The sequence below is a fragment of the Sus scrofa genome, chromosome 9, assembly GCF_054392235.1.
Source record: "Sus scrofa isolate SSC_HxYL_T2T_F1_AM1 chromosome 9, Sscrofa_HxYL_maternal_Yorkshire_Landrace_v2.0, whole genome shotgun sequence".
Lineage (NCBI taxonomy): Eukaryota > Metazoa > Chordata > Mammalia > Artiodactyla > Suidae > Sus > Sus scrofa.
This window is the reverse complement of record NC_139391.1, coordinates 123000704-123026502: the sequence shown is the minus strand read 5'-3', so window position 1 is coordinate 123026502 and position 25799 is coordinate 123000704. Positions and strand designations below refer to the sequence as shown.

The 25799-nt window shown below is 40.3% G+C and overlaps 1 protein-coding gene and 1 long non-coding RNA gene across 3 annotated transcripts in view; one reads left to right on the top strand and one right to left on the bottom strand.

The window, feature by feature from the left end:
- PAPPA2 (pappalysin 2) overlaps nucleotides 1–25799 on the bottom strand; it is a 522663-nt gene that overhangs the window by 410976 nt on the left and 85888 nt on the right. The window lies entirely within an intron of this gene.
- LOC146400145 (uncharacterized) lies at nucleotides 1808–11036 on the top strand. The gene is made up of 3 exons (XR_014816677.1): nucleotides 1808–1954; nucleotides 4648–4808; nucleotides 7165–11036. It is a non-coding gene; the product is annotated as an uncharacterized LOC146400145 (long non-coding RNA).

The following is a 25799-nucleotide window of genomic DNA, read 5'->3' as shown; positions in this document are numbered from 1 at the left end:
ATAATAAAGAGAGATTGAAAAGACCATGTAGTGAAAGATTATTTATATACAAGATGTGTACAGCAAACATAAAATAGATGTGATAATTTTTTAAAATAATTACCTGTAAATAAAGAATACCATGGAATGGACAGAGAAATTCGGGACTGAGTATATTTTGCTTTATAAATTTAACTTTGGAATTATGAACATATTTTACATGGCTGTAAAAAATTAAATTTAAAAATTCATTCCAAAAACAAGTTAGTAAAATGAAACTAAAGAACCTAAATGTGTATCCAGCTGGTCACATAACCACATAGAAAGACCAAAGGAACTTTAAAAATAGACTTCAAATCATATCGTTGGTGAAAGGGCTGGTATTATTATTCTGAGACTGTTGTGTGTGTACTGTGGGATAAAGTAAATGAGTAACTATGTGATATTCTATCATTCCTGTTGCAAACCAAGCATTCTCAGAATACTTAGAGAGAGAATTGGACTTCCTACAGCCACATAACTCAGGGTATCCAATTATTGTGATTCAATGTCAAAGAAATCCAAAGATTGGAGAGTCTAGAAAATTTAGGAACATTAAGTTACATTTGGCTTCTAGGTAAATATGAGTTTACTATCCTTGGAAATTTTCTAAAAGTAGAATAATAGTAGAAATGAGATAATGACATGAAATGTTCATAGAAAAGTTAAGCTCCATTTCTCTTGGCTGTATCAAGTTGTTCAACAATAGGAGACTCGATCAAGTTAAAAATAGCCTAGTAAAAGGAAAGAGTCAGGAACCCTGGGTTTCAAGCCCTGGATTAGTTAAGGCTGACTTTGAACTGAGGGCTATGAACTGGACAACCACTATGGTCTCCTGAAGTTTTCAAACTGTGCATGGTCCCAGTAAGCATATATATGAAATGCCATCAATGGCCTACTGTTTCAGTTCAGTAGTTTCATTAGTAAATAAGCTGACTCATCACTAAATGTCCAATCTCACTAGAAAGATGTATAATGCATATATAATATATATAAAATTAATGATATCCCAAACCTCAACAATCAGACCACAGCAGAACATTGGCACCAATATGTTTATCTGGAAAAAAAGTAACAGAGAATATATCATTAGAGAGGATAAGCACAATAAAAATCTCAGGATTGGAAAGCCTGAACAATACCAATTTACCACAAGAGTCCACAAATTGAAGGCCACGTTTGCCAGACATGGAATTCCTAAAAGGATTATCTCTAACGATGAGCCACAGTCGTCCTCAAAGGAATGTCCACATTTTGCCAAAACATGAGATTTTAAATGCTTCATAGTCAGTCCACATTACCACAGAGCCAAGCCTTTTGCAAAGGGTTAGTGGTAAAAAGCTGAAAGAATGAAACTCTAAAATATATTGGACCAAGCTAAGACTTACGATAAAGGCCCCTGCCTCAGACTATTTGGGGCAAGGAATGCATTGTGGGCAACTTTCAATTCCCCTTTCCCATTTATTATCATCTTAGCATCTCCCCTCAGCACTATTGTCTATGCATGGAATGCAGGAGCCTATGGCAGAGTCTCTTCCTCACAGAGATACTGTAAAACTGAATAAAAACAGCTATGATAAACAACTTGCACCACCAAGCCCTGGTCTAACCCCTTGGTCTGTGTGAAATCCTACCCCTTAAAAGTTATGGTTGACATGCAACACTGAAATAGGAGATATTCTTGCTGGTGATGGTTTATGTTTAAAATGGCATCAGAGTCCCGCAAGGAACATTCTAAAAAAGATCAACATTTTGTTTAATTAGCACAGCAAGTGTGGTTTGAAACTCTAATGTGGACCTGCGCTGATGAAGTACAACCCTGCCTTAGGCAGAGCTTCTCAGTGCCTAGTAACAGAAGTCACTCAAGCTATCCTAAGTGTGGCGTTCCCTGGTGATGCAGCGGTTGGGATCCGGCATTGTCATCGCTGTGGTGCAGGTTTGATCCCTTGCCCAGGAACTTTTGCATGATGTGGGCATAGCCAAAAAAAAAAAAAAAAAAAAAAAAAAAAAAAACCTATATTAAGGGGAAAAAATGAGAATTTATTGCATAGATTATAGAAGTATATCATGGAAGCCAAGAAAAGCAATACAGTTGGTCCTCATGAGGGCTATAACTAGGAACTGGAAAGATTTTAGAATCAAGACAGAACGTAGTCTTTATCTCTACCTTTCTTGCATGTTTTGTTTCTTCTCCTTCCCTGCGTATAGCATAAGATGTTTGCCTGTGGAAGGAAGCCTCCAAAATGACCCTCAGGGCTCTCACATCTTCATATTTAACCCTTGTGTAATCCCTCACGCTTGATATGGACTGGACGCTGTTACTCACTTCTAATACAGAATACAACAAAAATAATTGCATGTCACTTCCGAGATTAGGTTAAAGAGATCTATCCTGCACACTTTCACTCTTTGTTTAGGCTGATTGACACTAGCCACTATTTTAATGATCTGATCCAGGAAGAGATCCACATTGAAGGGACTGAGGGAGGCCTCCAGGTAACAGCCAATAAAAAAATAAGACCCTCTGTCCAACAGCTCATGAGGAACTGAATCCTTTCAACAACAACATGAGTGACAGTGGCTGGAAATGGATTCTACCTCAGGTGAACTTTCAGGTTAGATTGCAGCCCCAGCCAAAACTCTGACGGAAACCTCAAGAGATCTTAAGGCAGAGGCATCTAGACAACTCACATGGAGGTTCCCGACCCCAAAACAAGATAATACATGTTTACTGTTAAAAGCCATTAAATTTGGGGGGAAATGTTTACACAAAATAAGTAATACAGATTTTGCTACTGTAACAAATATCTAATAATATGGGAGTGGTTTTAGAACCAGAAGGTGGATAGAATCCCAAAGAGCTTTAAGGAGAGTGTTTAAAGAAAGTCTAAATTGCCTTGAGCATATTTTAGTAGAAATGTGAACAGAGGGGATGCCGCTGCGAGGGCTCAAAGAAAAATTTAGGGGCATGTTATCGAAAACTGGAAAAATGGGGAACTTTATTATGTGAGGGCAGAAAGCTTAGCAACTCTGTCATCTGTAGTTATGTGGAAAGCAGAAAATGTTCCTAATAAATTGTATAATCTGGTTAAGTAGATTTCCAAATATGATGCTGAAGGTGCCACCTGGTTTCTTCTTACAAATGTGAGAGGAAAGAGACAGAAAAACTGTTAAATAAAAAGAGACCAGAAATTCATGGTTTTTTAAATTCATAGCCACTTCAGATGGCAAACAATTCTTTTTTTAATGATTTTTTATTTTTTCTAAAATTAAAAAATGGGTCTGGAGTTCCCACTCAGTGGGGTGCAGTGGGTTAAGAATCCAACTGCAGTGGCCTGGGTCACTGCAGAGGTGCAGGTTTGTTCCCCAGCCTGGTATGGTGGGATAAAGGATCTGGCATTGCCAAAGCTCCAGCTTGGATTCAATCCCTGGCACAGAAACTTCCATACACTGTGGGTTCAGCCATTTAAAAAAAAAAATGGTTTGAGGCAAGGAGCAAATAAAGAGCACTGCAGGCATAACTGTAAAACTTTTTGCTTAAACCTCAGGGAAAAAAAAAAGTAAGTAATGTGTAATAGTGTTATTCAGTCATACAAAAGTCCCTTTGCAGGCATTAAAGAATCTCTCAAATAAAAAGTCTTCTAAGAAGCTTCCATGCATTGTCCCTCGTTCATTTCAGCAGAGACTTAATGTGAAGAAAGGCTTTTCTCAAAGACATTTAATGAGTATGGACTTTATCTAACAGCAGTTCTAACTCTAATGACATTCATAGGAAGTCCATAGTATTTCTGAGAGAATTATATCAACAGAAATATTACCATCTTAGACTAAAAGGGACAGAGGCAATACAAAATGAAAAGAGGCAGTTTTACTCCCAAAATTTAACAGGCAGGAAGCAGGCTGAGAAAACTACTCAGTTGAGACATGTTACCTTGTATATAAAAAGAAGGATTACTCACAGGTTACATCTAAGATACAGAGAGTAGTGCCAAGAGACATGGAGTATTATTCTTAGGCCTTGAGGCATAGCCAAGGAATTTCTAACACTTGCTTATTCACATTTCAGTACTGCTATAAACTAGTGATACCTTTGTGGCTTCCATCCCCCCATGCCTTTTAGAACAGGAATGGACCAGTTAACCTATGTCTTTCCCATAACTCTGTATTATGTGTACTGAGGGAAGGTCATTTATCTCTTTAGCCTTACATGTCTACAGATTGAAAGGAATCATTCTCAAGGGGCTGTACCTAAGGAACTATTCTTAAGGTTCCTTATCCAAACCTGGAGCTGATTTAGATAATGAGGTTTTATACTTTGAATTGATGATACAATGCTATACTTATGGGTAGGGGGTAAATGTATTTTGCAGGTAGGAAAAACAAGAATCATTGGGGGTCATGGGGTAGATTGTGGTAGGCAGTCTCTAAGATGACCTGCAATATCTGCCTCCTGAGAGCTACATTCTAGTGTAATCACCTACCCTTGAGTGTAGAACGGACCTAGTCACTTCCTCCTAAGGGATAGAATATGGCAAAGTTATGAAGTATCACTTCCATGATTAGGTTACAAAGAGCTTCCATTTCATGCCTTCTTTCTCTGTTACTCTCTTGTTCTCTGACGGAAGCCAGCATCCCTATGGAGAGCCCCATAAAGCAAGGAACTCAGGGGAAGATCCTGACTAACAACCAGCAAGGAACTGGGACCTCCCATCCAACAGCCCATGAGGAACCGAATCCTACCAACAACTGCGTAAGAATGGAAATAGATCCTACCTCAGCCAGCCCTTCAGGTAAGACCACAGCCCTGATCAATTAAAGTATGTAAAACTTGGATCACAGCCTTGTGAGAGATAATAAGGTAGAAGTACATAATTAAGCCATTCCTAGATTTCTGACCCATAGATACTATGAGACAATAATGTTTCTTGTTTAAAACTATTAACTTTTAGGTGATTTGTTTATGCAGCAATAAATAATGAATATATTGGCCCAGCTCTGCAGCCCTGTCCCTCATACTCTGGCATAACCAACTAATAAGTATCCCAGTATCAGATTTCCAAATTCCCAAGAAAAAGATTCCGATTGGCTCAGACTGGCTAGAGTGTCTACCACTGGTACAAACAGCTATGGCCATGGAGAAAACAAAGCTGTTTGGTAGAATGATAGCCACAGGGTCTCAGTCCTGTGAGTAGGCATCAGTTCTTAGAGAAAGAGAAGGAAGCTAGGAAAACTTTTCTCTGAAAAGGAAATCCACATCTATTGGGGAAGATGAAATACTTGAAGTAAACAAAGAATATCGAGGGCAACAAAAGATTAGCTACAGGCCCAATGTCCCTATTACCTCAAGCACAAGGTCTAGGGCTGTGCCTAGTGTGACTCTAAGACAACCAGGAAGTTATGTTACTAGAATTACTTCGTTTGCTAGGTTTTTTTTTTTTCAATCCATTAAGCTAGTTGTTGAGCAGAATGCTGAGAAAACAATCAATCGATTGAATCCATTTGTTGACACAATAAAAAAAGGAGGAAAGCAGGTGTCATACTAGCAAATAAATGCTCCTCTTTGATGGAAAGAAAATCTCTAAAATGTCAGGCCAATGAGTCCTCTTAAAAATAGGTGTATTGTTATGACCGAACAACAACAATTTAAAAAAAAAAAAGTCGTTGGAAGTAAGATTATTAAGGGCTACAGATCTCTCTGAGACCAGGAACATCATGGTTGGATAATGTCCGTAAAAGAGCTTCTCATTTCTATCCCTGATAGTGTTAAGTTTCCTGAGTGATAAAAGAGTATATATTACCCAAATGTGGTCCCACAGAGTATGAGAATTAGAAGGGAACTAGCAATGGTGACAATGGACAGTACAAAGAGGTGGGAGAAGAAAACCTAGAAATAGATCAAAAATGGGCTTTGAGTCTAACAATAGAGAATATAATCTGATGAGCTACAGCACTAATTTATACCTAGGATTTTGAAAGTGAAATTTAAAAATTGAAGACATTAAGTTCAGAGTAGTGTTTCCAATCTCTCACCAAGGTAAACTGGTACAGAGAAAAGCTATAATCATTAGCTGCATAATTCCACACTATCCCTCTACCACTACCCAATTTTTTTCTCCAAGTCTTTGTTGAAACTCTGTTCGATCACATTACTGGGCAACTCACAGTAAAAATACCACCATTACTAATAATAACAGCAACAGCTACTATTTATTGAGTCCTGGCCAAGTCTTAAACAATGAAGTAAACACCTTTGGTACACAATACCAATTCATTCTCATAACAACCCCTAATGTGGGTACTTTTAAGTTCTCCATTCAGTAGATGAAGAAACTCATCTAAGGAGGAGAGAGATTTACAAAAGTTGCCCAAAGATGCATAGCTGGAAAATGAAAAAGCTGGAATTTGAACCAACTTCAAAGTCCATGACCACTATAGATAGCCTCCTACGATATTTCATTTGCTAAGCACTCATATGCTGTCCTAAGTGCTACAAGCCACATGCTACAAGCTTTGCTTATATTATCTCCATTAGAGTATCACAATAGCCTATAAGGTTTGAGTATACTATTTTACAAAACAAGAATTTAAGTAAATGTCCTGATCACCAGGCTATTGTTTACTGACCCTCCAGCTAAAACCAACCCCTATTTAAGTAACTTGCATGTGCAATGTGACTACTTAATAAGAACAAGCTTTGTAGACAATGTGTTTTATGATGACCATAATTAGTGAACAATGCGCTAAATCATTCAGGGAACCCCTAGTTTCATACAATACCAAACTCATGATAAATGATTTCTCTTTGTCTTGGAGATCAAAGAAGAATCCTTTCTGCTGTGTACCCATTTAAATAGCCCACACACAGAAGTCAATGGGTGTTTCCGGTACAAGAAAGACAGATATAGCTGCTGGGGTGGGATGGAAAATGATAACCAGCATGCAGACTGGTTATGCTTCTGTTGTTCTGTGTTGACATCTGATATGGCTATTCTTGTCTGTGTTTACATGTCCCATTCATCTGGTTCAACTAGACAGGGTTTTATTAATATTATTGATGGTTGCTATAACGACAAGCATGTGAATATACTTTAGCTATGAAACTGTGACAAGTATTTGGTTGATCACAGTCCGTAAATTTCATCATAGGGATGAGCTCCAGGGGTGAAGGGAGATGGAAGAGGACATCCCCGGATGGACACTTGCTTTGATCTCACTGAGGAAACTTACAACATAGTGATTTCTCCTGGAAAACTTCCTTCCCAGGGGCTTCCTCTGGAAATTTGGAGCTGCCTGACCCTTAGAGAAAAGATTCTTCCTAGACCATAAATAGCATTCTGAGTTTGAATCCTCTGTCATCATTACTCTTCCTCTCCTGAACTTCTCAGTCCCTCCAGCATTCAGGATGTTAACGGAATAAAATCAAATACTAGAAATTAGGTGATCTTCCTTTGCTAGTTTTAGCTTTGGCTTCCTAGGTGACACTCTTTTGGACTGCAGATACTTGCTGAAATGTATACTGGATATTGTGATGAGAGAATAAGGGAAAACATGATGGACATGGAAGACAGGTAAAACAAATCTCTGCTACTGAGGAATTTGCAATCTTGTTTAAGGGGTAGGATGACTGGAGGGATTTAAGTTTAGGTCTAAGACTTTGAGTTTTATAGCCAGGAAAATTCAGGGCAAATCAAGATAAATTAGCTATTCTTTGAAGTTAGTCTGGGAAATTCCCTTTATCTACATAGAATTCAAATCTCCCAACTCTAAAAATAAATTTAAAATGTTAACTTCTTTGCCTTAATTCACATTAACCTATATTTAATAGGAGGGAAAAAATGCATGAAATCTTTAAAAAGTTCCTTTGTGGCATGAAATCTTTAAAAAGTCCACTGAGTGGGTTGGGGACCTGATGTTTTCACTGCTGTAGCTCAGGTCGCTGCTATAGCATGGGTTTGATCCCTGGCTCAGGAAATTTTACATGTTTTAGATGTAGCCAAAAATTAAATTAAATTAAATTTTAAAAAATAAAAATGAATACAGAGATGCAAGCCATGTTATATCCTAAAGCACTGGCTCCAGAAAGGCATGAAATTGGGTTCCCTTAGTGAAACACTTCGAGGTCCATGATCTCAAAAGCTTAGTCTCAAAAACAACTCAATTAAAAAATGGGCAGAAAACCTGAATAGACATTTCTCCAAAGAAGACACATGCATGGCTAACAGGCACACGAAAAAATGCTCAAAATCACTAATTATTAGAGAAATGCAAATCAAAACTACAATGAGGTACCACTCCACACCAGGCAGAATGGACATGATTAGTAAGTCTACAAATAACAAATGTTGGAGAAGGTGTAGAGAAAAGGGAACCCTCCTACACTGATGGTGGGAATGTAAATTGGTACAACCACTATGGAAAACAGTATGGAGGTACCTCAGAAAACTAAATATGGAACTACCATATAACCCAGAAATCCCATTCCTGGGCATATATCCAGACAAAACTTTCATTGAAAAAGACACATGTACCCCTATGTTCAAAGCAGCACTATCCACAATAGCCAATACATGGATACAGTCTAAATGCCCATCAACAGATGAATGGAATAGGAATATGTGGTACATATATACAATGGAATACTTCTCAGGCATTAAAAAAAACCAAGATAATGTCATTTCCAGCAATATGGATGGAACTAGAGACTCTCATACTGAGTGAAGTAAGTCAGAAAAAGACAGGAACCATATGAAATCACTTACATTTGGAGTCTTAAACATGGCACAAATGATCTACCTACAAAACAGAAAACATCATGGACATGTAGGACAGACTTGTGTTTGCCAGGTGGGAGGGGGAGGAAATGGGATGAATTTGGAGACCGAGGTTAGTGGGTGAAAACTTGCATTTGGAGTGGATGGGCAAGGGATCCTGCTGTATAGCACAGGGAACTATATATCTAATCACATGTGATGAAACACGATGTGGGATAATGTGAGAAAAAGAATGTATGTATATGTATGACTAGGTTGCTTTGCTGTATAGCAGAAATTGACAGAATATTTCAATCATAATAAAAATTTTTAAAGGATGTGGTATATATACACAATGGAATACTACTCAGCCATAAAAAATAATGCCATTTGAAGCAATATGGATGGAACTAGAGACCCTCATACTAAGTGAAGTGAGAAAGATAAATACCATATATCACTTATATCTAGAACCTAATATATGGTACGAATAAACCTATCTATGGAAAGAAAAACAAACAGACAAACTCATGGACATGGAGAACAGACCTGCCAAGGGGGAGGGGGAGGGAATGAGATGGACTGGGAGTTTAGGATTAGTAGAGGCAAACTATTGAATCTGGAGTGGATAAGCAATGAGATACTACTGTATAGCACAGGGAACTATATCTAGCCACTTGTGATTGAATATGATGGAGGATAATGTAAGAAAACGAATGTATATGTGTGTGTGTGTGTATATATATGTATATATGGATGGGTCACTTTGCTGTACAATAGAAATTGACAGATAATTGTAAATCAACTATAATAAAAAAATTTAAAAAACAACTTTAGTTTCTCCCTGTGGTTCACCTGGTCTCTGTGAAGAAATGGAGTACCATTCAACAAACTGACTCCGTGAAGGCATCTGGTGATTCCCAGGATGTAGCTTATACACTGAAAGAACATGGTTCAACCAATATTAAACAACCAATTTTTTTTTTACAGTACATCTTTCATATTTACTTTTCCTTTTTTATTTTTTAATTCAAGTATAGTTGATTTACAATGCTGTGCCAATTTCTGCTGTACAGCAAAATGATCCAGTCATACATATATACACATCCTTTTTCTCATACTATCTTCCATCATGTTCTATCCCAAGAAACTGGCTATTGTTCCCTGTGCTGTATGGTAGGACTTCATTCTTATCCATTCTAAATGTAATAGTTTGCATTTACCAAGCCCAAACTCCATCTCACTCCCTTCCTCCTCCTTCTTGGCAACCACAAGTCTTGAACAACCAGTATTAAAACTCTCAACACACAGCTGCACGTTTAGGATGAATGAGACATGATCAGTAAAGTATTTTGATTTTGAGGGATTACAACTTAAATACAGCAAAGAAGATAAATGATTGAGGAGTTCCATTCAATGTACTGGCCAAGAAGGGGGTGAGACAGGGTAAGGTGAAGAGACAGTTAAATCATCCCATGTTATTTCATATCATTATCCCTCTCTGAGTGAGGGAATAGCAGTCACTGAGCTTAGGATCATCCATTATTCATTTTACCTTAAAAAAAAAAAAAGGAGTGCTACAAGAATCAAAGGTTGATGCAGGGGAGGGGTGCACTCAAAGCCTCCCCTGTCCAATTTAAAACATAGTTGGGAGAAGATAGGAGCAGAATCTTCTCCTCCAGAATAGTAGCAAAGGCAGTACTATCCACCAACCTTGACTCAGTTCAGTCAATAAAGAAAAAAAAAATACTCTACCCAAAGCAGTGTCAAAGTTTATGTGCTGTGTGTGAATGAGGCTGAGATGACAGCTATGAAACTACAGGCTAAACATATTATCCATCACTATCCTTTCTGTGGCCAGGAAAGCTTGGGTCATGTGATGGGTTAAACTGTGCCCCCGCCCCCCAAAAAAAGATATGTTGATGTTCAAACTCATGGTACCTGTGAATGTGACCTTATCTGGAAATAAGTTCTTTTTGGACATAATCACGTTGAGGTCTTACGGAATTAGAATGGGCCCTAATCTAATGGCTGGTGTCCTTATAAGAAGAGGAAATTTGGACACAGAGACACACAAGAACAACATGTGATGACAAAAACAGAGATCAGAGGGAGACATCTGCAAGCCAAGGAATGCCAAGAATTACTGGCAACCACCAGAAGCTAGGAGAAAGGCATGGAACAGACTCTCCCTCAGACAGAACCTTTCCGACACCTCGGTTTTGGAATTTTGACCTCCAAACTGTGAGAGAATAAATTTCTGTTGAATTAAGCCTCCCAGTCTGTGGCATTTTTTTATGGCAAGCTTAAGACACTAATGCAGAGGTGTATTAATACACAGAGGGCCTGTCTTTGGCAAAATAGTGAAGTAGATACCTCTGGGAGCTGATATTCTTGCCTGATTGATTGTATTCCCCTCATCCCATATTGCTCACTTTCCCTCCACCCTCCACATCTATGCTAGAGACATAATACTAAAATTCAAGTCCTTCAGTTGCTCTCCACAGTTTGCACCCAGTGGAAGAAGACTGATGAAACACTCCCAGACATGGACACCATCTGTCTTTAGGGCCCTATATTGCCTCACACATTGTACCTGAAGTCCCTTAAAACTATACTTCATTTTTTATTCCTTGGTAATTTCACGCAGATGTGTTCTTTGCTAATGTAAAGCCTCATCTCAAATATCACCTCCTAGGAAAACTTCCTTCACCTCTGTAGGTGAAGAATTTGTCTGACGTCTGTTCTCTGGCATAGAGCTTAAAAAACTCTTGGAATTTCCTGAGTGGTAGAAGTATCTTTGTTGGGCTAATGATGTGACTCTTGGTAGGTCCCTAGATGGGAGACAGGTCACCAGAAGAAGGCTGGGACTTTCAGTCACCAGACCTTCAGGGAATGAAGCTGGACTACAGACTGAGTTCAGTCACATGGCCAGTGACTTAGTAAGTTGTGCCTGTGTATCAAAACCCCAATAAAAACTCTGGGTACCAAGCTTACGGGGCTCCTTGGTGGGTGAACACACTGATGGGCTGGGGGGATGGTATACCCTGACTCCCCCAAGACAGGGTGTGGAGGCTCTGTGCTCCCTCCCAGAACTCATCCTATGGGTGTCTTTTATAATAAAACTATAATCATTAGTATAGCACTTTCGGAAGTTCTGTGAGTTGTTCTAGCAAATTATCTGGGGATCACAGAAACCCTTGAATGTATAGCCAATCAGTCAGAAGAACAGGTGACCTGGGGCCCCTCAAAATTAGTTAGCATGTGAAATAAAGGCACTCTTGTAGGGACTGACCATTTAATTTGTAACTAGCACCAAGTGGTCAGTGGCAGAATTGAGTAGTAGTATACCCAGTTGTGTTTCGAAACAGAACAACCTCCTAGTTCCCCTCTCTACCTCTTCTCCAGCTGGTGTTAGTGTCTGTTGTTTTTTCCATGTCCACAAAAAATTCTCCTCTGCAATCAATCCATGTTGTTTGTGTGGGGCCGATCCTATTTTTTCAGCTCCAGAATAAGCATTTGGTCCAGACCTGGTCAATAAGAGTATTCTATTTTCCCTGGTTGCTTTAGGATAGGCATGTGATCTAAGTCAACTCAATGATATCAGTTGGACAGAAAAACACCCTCTTTCCATTAGGATTGCTAAGCAGATAACAAGCAAGACCACAGCTGCCTAATCCATCCTTGGCACCATGTGCTGAGAATTTGCCTGAGAATGATGTAAACACACACAAAAAAAGAAGAGCTAAGAGACAACTGTCCTAGTAGGAGTTTTTGAGACCCGGAATATAGCTGTGTTTGAAACCATAAATAGCTCCTGGACGTCCTAGTTATGTTAATCAGTAAATTCTCTCTTTTTATCCAAGCTGTTTTGAGCTAAGTTTTCTGCCACTGGCAGCCAAAAGAATCTTGACAATAGATTCTTCCATCCTTCCAAAGCCCACCCATGGCTCCATTTCTACCATCATGCTCATGACAATTGTCCATTTGTTTGCCTAGCTGAAGAAAAGAGTGGTTATGCCTTCTTTGGCTTTAAAGTCTGCCAAACCTACTACAACACCTACAATGGTAGTGTCCAGTACACGCTTTTTGAATGAATGTTGGGCAACTAACCAGCTCTTTCACAAGTGCTCGTTTCCTCCCTCCTGGCATCCTTTTCTCCCTCTCACCTTCACCCCAGCATAGTCTCATTCACAGAATAACAGAGGGGAAAAAAGGTACCAGTCTAGAAATGGAAAGAATTGAATTGTAGCCCTTGTTGTGTTTTGTTTTCAGGATAGGTGACCTTAGCTGATTCTCTTTTCTCTAACATCAGTAAAGTGAGCAATATCTAAAAATCCTCTAAGGCAAAATCTTGCATGACTGAAAACCTGCTGAACTATAATTTAAGAACTAAGGAAATATCTATTAAGTTATGAGTTTTCCTTGGAATTTCTGCATTTTAGTATACAGCTCTTGAAGCCTGGGAAAACTCAGAGTATTAAAGAGGTGAAACTTCTCAGGTGAAATGATAAGCTATGGATAAAACCATCTGATAGGTGTGCCCAGCTTAGTAGCCCCATACATCACATCTTCATTGGGTTTTGCAATTGAAACCACTCCTGGAAAGATACAGGACAGGACTAACTGAAAAGGATAGAACCTGGTCAAGTCTCTTCAATATGTGCCTTACCCCACTCCCAGCCCAAATCATCAGAGCTAGACCAACAACTAGAACTTGCCCAAAACCCAGTGCAACCCTTGGTTGCATAACTGGCTCATTCCATGATATTGACACAGTGTCCCTAAGCTCATAAGGAAAACACCTGCTACAAGAAAAAGATAGAAGGACTCAATGAAGAAAACAGGCTAACTTATGCCTCTCAACTCTCACCAAGCAGGAATAAGACCTACTGTCCTCTTGAGAAACTGTCATAGGCCTTTAGGTTCTTACAGACAATAATCTCTTGTTCTCCTATGGGTATGAACTTAAATGTCTTTATGTTAGGTCAAGTTCCCCCCAAGGGTAAAGCTAGAAGAATTTCAAGAAAAACCACTGAAAAAGACATATGCAATGAATCTGGTGTTCCCCACCCCCACCTGCCCACCTGGACTGAGTCTTGACAGGGCATCAAGAAAGTGAGCTTTGACTGGATGGAGTCCACTTTTGTTCCAACCAAACCCAGAGGCAAGGCCTAGAAAAGGAGCAGCAAATGGAGGCAGAGGAGCATCTCAGCTATTAAGGCCCTGGATTACTCCTGCTACCCTCCTCGGGGCTGAGAGAGGATAGCTACTGAAAAGCAGAGGCAAAAATAGAGAGAAAAGGAGATACTTTCAAATTATCTGACCAGATTATTACACAATTTTTACTTTCCTCCTAAATAGACAGCAAATGACACTACTAGGAGATTCCCAGGATAACTAAAAGGTACGAGTCCACTACCAGGACTGCTCATGAAAAAAAATTACTTTCTAAAACTCCAGGGAGAAACTAATGCCCACCCCTACCACACACACAGAAAAAAAAAAAAAAAAAAAAAAAAAAAAAAAAAAAAACAAACCTTCCCCACCAGGTCCACTGGCTGCTATTCCATGTACGTTTAAACCTTACAATGCATTAAGAATCTGACTGCAGGAGCTCTGGTCACTGCAGAAGCATAAGTTCGATCCCCAGCCCAGCAGAGTGGGTTAAAGGATCCAGCGTTGTCACACCTGTGGCATGGGTCACAGCTTCAGCTTGGATTCAATCCCTGGCCTCCTCAGAACTTCCATATGCCACATGTGTGGTCATTAAAACAAACAAACAAAAACATTCAATTTTCAATTCCCTGGATTAAGAACCCCAATTTCTTTATTTTTATTTATTTATTTATTTTTATATTATTATTAAATTTATTATTATATTTATTTATTTATTTATTTTTATATTATTTATTGCCTTTTAGGGCTGAACGTGCAGCATATGGGAGTTCCTGGGCTAGGAGTTGAATTGGAGCTGCAGCTGCCAGCCTACACCACAGCCATAGCAATGCTAGAACCGATCCTCATCTGCAACCGACCCCACCACAGCTTATGGAAACGTCGGATCCTTAACCCACTGAGCAGGGCCAGGGATCGAACCTGCATCCTCATGAGTACTAATTGGGTTCGTTACCACTGAGCCACAATGAGAACACTCAAAGAAACTTGATTTCTGTTAATACACGTGTATTCCCAGGAAAGTAACATTTTAAGTTAGCATCAGTTCCTTTAACTTTATGGTGAATGAGATTCTGTTCCTTAGGGAGTAACTCTGATGAGTGAGGGAAGCCAGAAAGAGAAAGGAAGGGTCAGATTGAGCGAGAAAGAGAGTGACCAAGAAGGAACCTGGGCACAGAGGAGAAAGGGGAGGCTGAGACCACTGCTTCTTAACTGCAAAGAAGTTGTCCTAGTGATTCGAAATCAAAATTTTTCAACATGGCCCTTTCAAAGTACTTATGATAAGCACTGAGGAATCGACTAAGAATCATCCCCCGGGGGGAACCCTAGCAACTGTGGAAATAAATCCTTCATTAGAAAGCAGTAAGTACTCTTTCTATCTTCAATCACCATACAGCTTTATGTCTGAATGGTCTACTCCTCCCTTCCACACAGGCATAACCTGGATTTATTTCAAAGAGATTTAAGCATCTTCCTACCAATCTCGTTTCTCTGATACAAGCTGTGGAAGTCTACAGATCATTGCTCCACACTTTGCAGCTCTTGGGCTACCACTGTCAGGTTCGTCATGCTGCAGTGTCTAAAGAAAGAACCGCAGAAAAGAAACATCAGCAAGAGATCTTAAACTGTGGGAAGAACTGCCAATTTTCTCTTGGGGAAGAGCACCCTCTGGTGGCGAATATCTGTATTGTGGCCTAGCAGCTCCATCTCTAGGAGGTAGGCTGTCTGGTAACTGGGCTCCACCATAAATCCTTCCAGATGGAATGTATTCCAAGATCTCTCTTGGTAGCATAACAATCCCCTGAAATCGAAGTTAGAGATCTTGGTTCAGGACCTTGCTCTGTTATTCCTAGTCTGTGACTGTAGCGAGTCACATCTCTTAGCCTCACTTCCACTACTAAAAGTAGGAAAACAGGAGTTCCCGCTGTGGCAACACAGGATTGCCAGTGTCTTGGGAGGGCTGGGAGACATGTTTGATCCCCAGCCTGGCACATTGGGTTAAGGATCCCGCGTTGCCACACTGTGGCTTAGGTCGCAACTGCAGTTCAGATCTGATCCCTGGCCTGGGAACTCTATGCTGCTGGGCAGCCAAAAAAGGAAAAAGAAAAAGCAGGAAAGCAATGTCTACATGAAGATAAAACAAAAATGTTTACTACTTAGTAAAGTACTGTATACATTAAAATAAGAGATGTATTTATGGTTTACAGATATACATAGGGCTCAGATCCAAAGAGAAATTCTTAATACTGTATTTCTTAACCTATAGCCCTGTCATGCATTGTGTATGTTACCCTTACAAATCTCTTCCTTCCAGAGGTCTGCCTTCCCCTTTATCCAGTCCTGTGTTATTTCATACCCATTTGCTACCACAGGCTGGTCCTCCTGCCTCCAGTTTCTCCTCCAAACCATCTTGCCAACTGCTGCCCTGTTAACCCTAACAGCTATGTTTGAGTCACTTCCCAGCTTTGGAACTCAGGACAACTTCCCACAGCCTTGAGCAGGGATCTGTAAGAGCCAGAGGTGACACAATCAGATCTTCCACAGCATGGCCAGAGTCAGCCTGCTGCTCCCCCTGACAACCCAGATGTGATTGGCTTTGCAGCCTTTATAAGCAAAGTCAGATGAGGTAGGAGAGGTCGCCAGGGGCCAGATGATGAAAGCTCTGTGTCCCTTACCAGGGACCACCTGGTAGCCTAGGGAAAAGAAGGATAGGATGTACACTGGAGAACATCAGTGTGAATTCATGAGGTCCTGTTTCATTTAGGAGGTCAGAATGGCCCTTTCAAAGTACCACAGTTTATTTCACTGTTTAACTTGTTCTAGATTTGGCCTGTGGGTCTTCAAGCTGGTTTCTGCATCATTGCCATACCTCCATGATTCTTTGAGCATTATTTTTCTTTGTAACACAACAAGGCATCCTAGACTCATCTTATATATTGCCCCAGACCTAGAATCCACCATTTCTTTAAGCAGAGAGTGGGTTTAGAAACCAAGATCTGGAAACTAGATGTGCTTAGTACTAGGGAGCTGCTGCTGTCCCTAGACCCTTTCAGTGGACAGATGAGAAAATTATGCGCATGCAGACATACATATATGCACATACACAAACATATATCTATATATATATATGTACATGCATATATGCACACATGTATATAAACACACTCACATTTACACTTATTTTATTTTATTTTATTTTATTTTATTTTATTTTATTTTATTTATTTAGACTTTTTAGGGCCACACCCACGGCACATGGAGGTTCCCAGGCTAGGGCTCTAATCAGAATTGTAGCTGCCAGCCTTCCCCCCCAGCCACAGCAATGCAGGATCTGAGCCACATCTGTGACCTACACCACAGCTCACGGCAATGCCAGATCCTTAACCCACTGACCGAGGCTAGGGATTGAACCCACGTCCTCATGGATACTAGTTGGGTTTGTTAACCACTGAGCCATGATAAGTGTAACTCGCTACACTTATGGATATGTATATCCATAAGTTCAATGCCTTCAACTCTAATTCAGTACAATATGATCCATTTCATTCTAGCTTTGCCCCTTTCCATAGCTGCTTCTTCCTTCTCTGACAAGGAGAAATGCATATTCTCAAACTTTCATTTTGTAGTTAATCTCCTGACCCTGCCAGGCTGCTCCCCTCTAACCAGTACCCTGACCCCTAGCTGTGTCCACCTGCCAGCCCAATTAATTCTCTGAAAAGTGTTTATTTTCAGTCTATCCTTGCTAGAGTATAAGTATATCCTCACACAGCATATGGTGTGTCCCCTTTAAATACTTACTGAGTGAATGAATGAACTCCTGCAGGCACACTGCCTATGACAGATCCTAAAAGAAATGGGAGGATGTGGTATATATACACAATGGAATACTACTCAGCCATAAAAAAGAACAAAATGATACCATTTGCAGCAACATGGATGGAACTAGAGACTCTCATACTGAGTGAAGTAAGTCAGAAAGACAAAGACAAATGCCATATGATATCACTCATATCTGGACTCTAATATACAGCACAAATGAACCCTGCCACAGAAAAGAAAGTCATGGACTTGGAGAATAGACTTGTGGTTGCCAAGGGGGAGGGGGAGAGAGTGGGCTGGACTGGGAGCTTGGAGTTAATGGACGTGAACTATTGCCTTTGGAATGGATTAGCAATGAGATCCTGCTGTGTAGCACTGGGAACTATGTCTAGTCACTTATAATGGAGCATGATAATGTGAGAAAATAGAACGTGTACATGTATGTGTAACTGGGTCGCCATGCTGTACAGGAGAAAAAAAAATTGTATTGGGGAAATAATTAAAAGAATAAAATTAAATTTAAAAAAATATTAACTGGGGAATCACAGGTGGTAGATGACGGAGGATGTGGCAAATCGTTAATAAGTAGCACTGAAGCAGGTCCTGAAGTCTAAATTCGAGGAAGGTGAGCATGTGCTATGCTTTCATGGGTTCGTCTTTACGGAAAGATAATCATAGAGGAAAATCCTTAAATATTAGAGTATTTAAAATAAAAAGGGTTAAATGGTGTGTTCCAGAAATCAAGGTTCTCGAAAACATCTTCATGGAGTTCCCATCATGGCACAGCGGAAACTACTCTGACTAGGAATGATGAGGTTGCGAGTTCGATCCCTGGCCTCGCTCAGTGAGTTAAGGGATCTGGTATTGCCATGAGCTGTGGTGTATGTAGGTCACAGACATGGCTCGGATCTCGCGTTGCTGTGGCTGTGGAGCAGGCTGGCAGCTACAGCTCCAATTTGATCCCTAGCCTGGGAACATCCACATGCCATGGGTGAGGCGCCCCCCCCCCGCAAAAAAAAAATCTTCAGAAAGAGAAAAAACTTCTAAAGTCAGTCAAGAACAACATGCAGAGGGCATGATGTGAGGGGACTTGACCTTTGGAAAAAAGAGTGAAAATAAAAAAGAACAAGCAGAAAGCTCCTGAAAATGGAGCTGGTGGTCAAGCCTGTGCCTCTCAGCCACCTGGGAAGACAAGGGCCCAAATGGATACCATCAAACAAACAAAAAAATTCATGAACAGAGGTGAAGTTAAAATTTCCTGAATAACCAAACCATGACTTATCGATGACAATAACTTGGTTACCAGACAAAGTGGCTTTCATCAAGTTACCAGAAGGAATGTGGAGTCATTCTTGAGGACTACACATGTTAAAAGAAATCTCAAGGAAGTCCGTTGTTAATGAAATTATGAGACACATAGATGCGCACACAGCATAAAGTTGGGCACTCGGCCACTCCACAACTTTGTGACCGCAGTATTCTGGAATCCTTGCAGATCATTCTGACATGCCCAGAGTATAGGTTTATGGAACACCACATCTAATGAGATGATCTGTGTGCATCCAAGCAACGCTGGACCGGGTACCTCTGGATGTAATCACTGGATGAGAAGAGATTTGCTTTAACATTATATGATCTGCATGTTCTCAAAGTACCTGGCAGAGATTCTTTGAAGCACGCCAGCACTTATGAGGTACCACCAGAGAGTTGTGATCTGTCAACACTCACTTATGGCTGGATCTCAGTGGTGCCCTGGAAGATGTTTAACAACCTGCAGTTTGAGGGTGGGGAGTGTGGATCTGTAGCATTTGCCAATTTATGAGGTGTCAAAACTCCCACCATGATGAATTTCACTGAAGGAGAAGTTGGCTGTCCTGAGTGGGTGCAAGCCAACCCCAGTCACCTCCAGCCTACCATTGTGTGTAAACACATTTTTGTTCTTGATCCTTTTGTACAAATGGTGCACTTCAAAATTATAAGCGTATATTGTTGGTGGGAATGTAAATTGGTAGAACCACTTTGGGAAACAATACGGAAGTGCTTTTTAAAACTAAATATAGAACTATGATATGACCCAGCAATCCTATTTCTGGGCATATAACCAGAGAAAACCATAATTTGAAAAGATACATGCACCCCAATGTTCACTGCAGCACTATGTACAACAGCCAAGACATGGAAGCAACTTAAATGTTCATCAATAGAGGAATGGAAAAAGAAGATAGGGTACCTATATACAATGAAATATTACTTAGCCATAAAAAATAAAAAAATAATGCCATTTGCAGCAACATGGATAGAACTAGAGATTATCACACTACATGAAGTCGGACAAAGACAAATATCATATAATATCACTTATATGTAGGATCTAATAAAAATGATACAAATGAACTTATTTATAAAACAGAAATAAACTCACAGATTTCAAAATCAAATTTAGGGTTACCAAAGGGGAAACCATAGCAGGGAGGGATAAATTGAGAGGATGGGATTAACAGATACACACTACTATATGTAAAACGGAAAACTAACAAGCTTCTACGGTATAGCACAGAAAGATCTACTCAGTGTTTTGTAAATCCTATATGGAAAAAGAGAGTAAATAATATATACGTATAAGAGATTCACTTCACTGTATACCTGAAACCAACAATGTTGTGAATCAACTACATGCCAATAAAAAAAATTTTACATTTAAATTAAAATTTTTAAAACTAACAGTGTATAACAGGAGTGATGTTTAAGCTTGTTTTCTGTTTCATTTTAAATAGAAAATTAGGAGTTTCCATCGTGGCTCAGTGGTTAACGAACCCGACTAGGAACCATGAGGTTGCGGGTTCAATCCCTGGCCTTGCTCAGTGGGTTAAGGATCCAGCATTGCCGGGAGCTGTGGTGTAGGTTGCAGACGTGACTTGGATCCCGCGTTGCTGTGGCTGTGGTGTAGGCCGGTGGCTATAGCTCTGATTAGACCCCTAGCTTGGGAACCTCCATGTGCTGCAGGTGTGGCCCTAGAAAAGACAAAAATAAAAAATAAAAAATTAGAAAATTAAAATGATACAGCTCCTTTTCTGATTTCATGATTGTTACCCATGTATGAAATGATGGACAGAGAAGGCTTTACTGGAAAGAAGGAAACTCCTTATTCATTCCAATCCTGGCTGTGGCAAAACAGGTACAATTATATTTGGGGAGAGAAGCCAAATATGTCTATTTATTTACTAAATAGGCATCATCTAAATTAGTCTAAAGCAGCAGGCAGCCTGACCTCATCACACACAAGAAGAGTGACCTCACTAGACTGTGTACATGGTTGGTTGGCACAGCAAAAAAGAAAAAGGCCAGAAAACGTTTTGGAATTGACACAGACTTCTAGAATAGGACCAGATTATGGTATAAGTAATAAGATTTCACATTTAACTCAATGGAGCTCAAATTTCCATACCAATCTCCAAGGCAAATTGTGGCAGAAGTAGAAGATAAAACAATAGAAAAAGAAATTCTATGACTTGATTATAAACTGCAAAGGCAGTTAAGAACTGGTATCTAGAATTCCCTGAAGCTGGAGCTATGGCTCATAAAGACCTCTGTGATTTTTCTGGAGCTAGGTCTACTGTGCAGCGTTACAACCAACCAACGCAATTCCTCATATGCCCCTGAAAGAAATGCCTCATTTGAATGAAACTCTTCGAACAAGCAATCATAGGGAATCTGTTATGTGCAGAGGGATTCAGCAAAATACAGTGATTTCCCTTGCCTTCAATGAAAATACCATCTTGTTTTTTATTTTTACTTATTTTTTTATGGCCTCACCCATGGCATATCGAAGTTCCCAGCCCAGGGATTGAATCCAAGCAGCAGCTATGACCTATGGGCAGGTACAGCAACACCGGCTCCTTTAACCCACCTTGGTGGATCAGGGATGGAACTCGAACCTCCGAATTGACTGGAGCCGCTGCAGTTGGATTCTTAACCCACTACACCACAAGATGGGAACGCTACCATGTTGCCGAGGAGAGAAAGCAACTGCACATTTAAAACTAACCTAAATACGATATTAAAAGTTTAAGGAATGCGGGGTGATGTCAGAGAGACTGTTCAAAAAAAAGCTCCATGGAGAAGAAGGGACTTGATCTGGGTCTTGTAGGGCAACTAGACGTAGATGGATAAAGAAAAGGCAAGGAAGGACTTCGAGTCAAACTGGAGCAAACGTGCAAAGGTGGAGCAGGCAGTGAGCACATGGGGAACAGGAAGTAAACCACAGAGAAGATACTGAGGCCGATTTTTTGATGAATGGTGAAAATATAAAGAACAGATGGCTTTTAAGCAGTGCCTCTTCCTCTGCCTGCTACAGCATGAAACTCTGAAGGCTGGGTGTACTCAAAGGCCCTAAACTTACAGCATCCTCCTTCCTTCATAGAACTGCGGACAATGGCTAAGATAACAGAAACAGCAAACAAACTATAGCACACATTAAAATTTTTCTCAATTCTTTCTAATAAACAGTACAGAAGGGAGAAAATATTGTAACTGCATCCCATTCTTCAGCCCGCTTGTGGAGAAAAATGAGCAATGGTGGCACCAAGGACCATGTGATGGGGATGCGGGGGACACCCAGAATTTACTGAGTGTTTATGGTATCTCAGGATTTGTGTTTTCCCTACATTATTTCACTTTATCCTCACAGAAGCTTCATGGCAATTTTTTAATGAACAAATAACATAAAACTGATTCAAAATAGCTTAGCATTAGAGAGAATTAACTGCCTGGCATAACTATAAAGTCCAAGGGTAGATAATCCTAGCTTGAGAAATGGCTGAATCCAGGGGACCAGATGATGTTATCAGGATACTGTCACTGTTTTTGTTTCTCAACTCTATTTTACTCTGACTTCATTTTCAGCCATGGTATACCTGGGGAGAATGACTGCTTGGAGCCCCAAACCTCCAGGAGCCTCCTTAGAGGTCAAAAGGAACAGACCTTTCTCTCTTGTTCACCTCCCTCCTCTCTTGCTCTCCCTGCCTGCTCCCTCTCCTTCTCTCCATCATGGAAGAATGGCCCTGCTGAGTCCTGTGCATAACACTCAGACCAAAGCTCTAAGGGCCTTGAGTCCTGCAGTCATCCCTTTCCACCAGAGATAGGCAGGTAATGGGACTGGAAGACCCCCCCTGGCACCATCTGCCTTGGGGAGGGCCACTCCCAGTGGAAAGCAAGCTGCCCAGCAACTGTTCACCACAGGCAAACACTAACATTATCCCAAACTAGTGATGAGAAAAGTGAGGGCTTGGGTGGTTGAGGTCAAAACCAAACTGCCCATTGTGAAACCAATGACTGTTAAGCTGAGAAGCCTTTGAACAGGTCTGGGCCTGAGCCCCACTCAGATAACTAACCCAGAATCTAGGTGGTACAAACTATGGAACACATTTTTTAATTTTCTCAGGTGGTACCACTATGAGAAATATGAGGAAGCAGCCGGTGTGGAAAACCTCCATCCAAAGCACTAGACCCCTTTAATAATAAATCCCACGCTGCAGAGGGTGACCCCGTCAGCCACCTTGATCATCCAGCTCGTAGGAATGACCTGATGCTTTATCTGCCTGCCTCACTCAATCACCTTTCTATCATCCTGTCTTTACAGCTGCAGTCACTGGTACCTAGCTTGACATAGCAGACATTTCATAAATATTTGCTAAACTGAACTGATGGAGTTCCCTGGATTTTCATGCAGACATTCCTGCTGGAACGAAGGGTTCAGAGGGGAGAACAGTAAAACTATCTTCATGTCCTAGTGGTGATGACAATGACAGGAAGGTGGAAAAGCAAGGGGGAAAACAGTCCATTGTCCACATTTTCTGAGTCAAAAAGAAATAAAAAAGTAAAGAGCTTAGTAAGTAAGATTATCGTGTGGCATATATTACTTTTCAAGTTAACCCTTCAAGCCAGCATTTCAGCTCTCATTCTGCCAGCTTCCTTAATTATGATATCCTTATTCCCCAATTAAAGCCTCATTAAGCTTGTCAGCACCTTTCTAGATTACCTATTTTATTCTCTAAAAAGCTAGGCTTTATTAAATTGAAATCCTTTATGGAAAAGCATATTCTAATGACTTCTTGCTCTCTCATTTCATTTGATGACACGATGAGAAACAATAGCTCTAATCTGATCAAAAGTTAATTTTTCTGCCGTCAAGCAACTCCATTTTGGTTAAAAGCTTCTGTTAAAACTCCTCTAACATAATGCAGTTTCCCTGGTGGTCTAGTGGTTAGGACTCTGCACTTTCACCTCTGAGGCCTGAGTTTAATCCCTGGTCTGAGAACTAAGATCCAACATCAAGCCGCTGTACGCCACAGCCAAAAAACAAACGAAAACCAAACAAAAAACTGCCCTAACATAATAGCTCTTGGTTTTGCGTTCCTTTTTGTAATTTATTGTTTTTTTCACACACACACATACACACACAAATAACCTGCTGCTCTCAGACTTATATTTTGCCCTGTAGAAACCTGAGCCCATCTGTTTCATCTCTATCTGGGTGTGCGGGTGGGTACAGTATAACTACTTTAATCTTCCCTACTTGGCTCTCTTTCCTAGAATCTCTCCATTTTTAGCTGCCCTGGGGTTTCCCTTTATACTGCACCTGCGCTTACTCTGGGCTCCACCCAGCGTTGGCCAACCTTGTGAATGTTTTATGAGACTGTCTGCAGCACACCCTTGGCGCCAAGCAAGAACACCTGTTGTTTCCTTGCCCTTTTCCAGACCTTCACTGCCCAGCCCTTGCTGGGCTCAGGCATTCCTTCCATCCAGAGGGTTTCTGGGGTTGGCATCTCTGCATAATCATCTCATCATCAGTCTGCTGGTGAATTTATTTCCAGAAAAAATGACTGGGCACTAAAGCGTGTCTCAGGCAACTCAGCTAGGCCTTTAGGCTTAAAGAAGTATTTGCTTAAAAGGACCCTTTATGTGAAATCCAAAGGCTTGTTGGCAATCGTGCCCCCTTTGATGATGTTTCTCCCCAAGTTCTTGTTCTTCCCTTTTTACTGTCAGTAACCACTAAAGAAAAGGCAAGGTCTAATTAGAGTCCAGGGGAAAAATGGCTATTTCTTCAGAGGAAGAATCTAGGATTTCCTGTAGGAACCTGATATTCAGGTACTCACTGCTCCTACCCCCATGACTGTCACTGCCATCACAGCAAGGTTTTAGACTTGGTAATTTAGGAATCTCTGTCTCTTTACTTAATTCTTCCTGGACTCAGGTATTCCTCTCTCAGTTTTATGTATAAGTAGCACTTGAGTTCAATAGGCTTTGAAGGGCCAACATGGGAACCTCATCTCTACTTGTAGTACAGCAACTATGGAAAAATGTGTTACACATACACAAAAATAAATGTACAGCAACAGAAACCTGTCTCCTTACCTTATCTCCACGCTCAGTTCCTGCCCCTAACCCTATGGAAGGCACTGGACATCCAGCAGTAGTAAGAGGAAACAGAGAACTCATTTGCTCACCACTCCTTCTTTCACTTTTTAGTACAATTTTCTTTCTCTGGGATTACATCTTTCAGTAGTTCCTTCCACAGAGTTCTTTTGTGCTAAGTTCTTTTAGTCTTATTTTGTCTGAAAATGCTGTTTTTGGAGGAGAGAAGATTTTATTCCTAAAGTGCAATTTGCTTTAGAATTTAGGTTAATATTTACTTTCCCTTAGCATTTTGAGGATATTTTCCCACTGTCCTTTTGACTTCTATCATTGCATGGTGAGAAATCTCCAGCTAGTTAAACTGTCATTCCTTTGCTGCTAACTTGTCCTTTTTTCTAAAGCCGCTTTTATTACATTCTTTTTGTCTTTGATATTCTGTAGTTTCATTAATATGAGTTATATGTGGATTTATTTACTTATTTTGCCAAGAATTTGTTGTGCTTCTGAGTCTGAGGATTTTTGTTTTTAATTAATCCTGAAAAAATTCTTAGCTGCTCTATCTTTGAATTTTACCTCTCTTGCCAGTCTCTTTATTCTTTCTTACTGAAACCCCTAATAGAT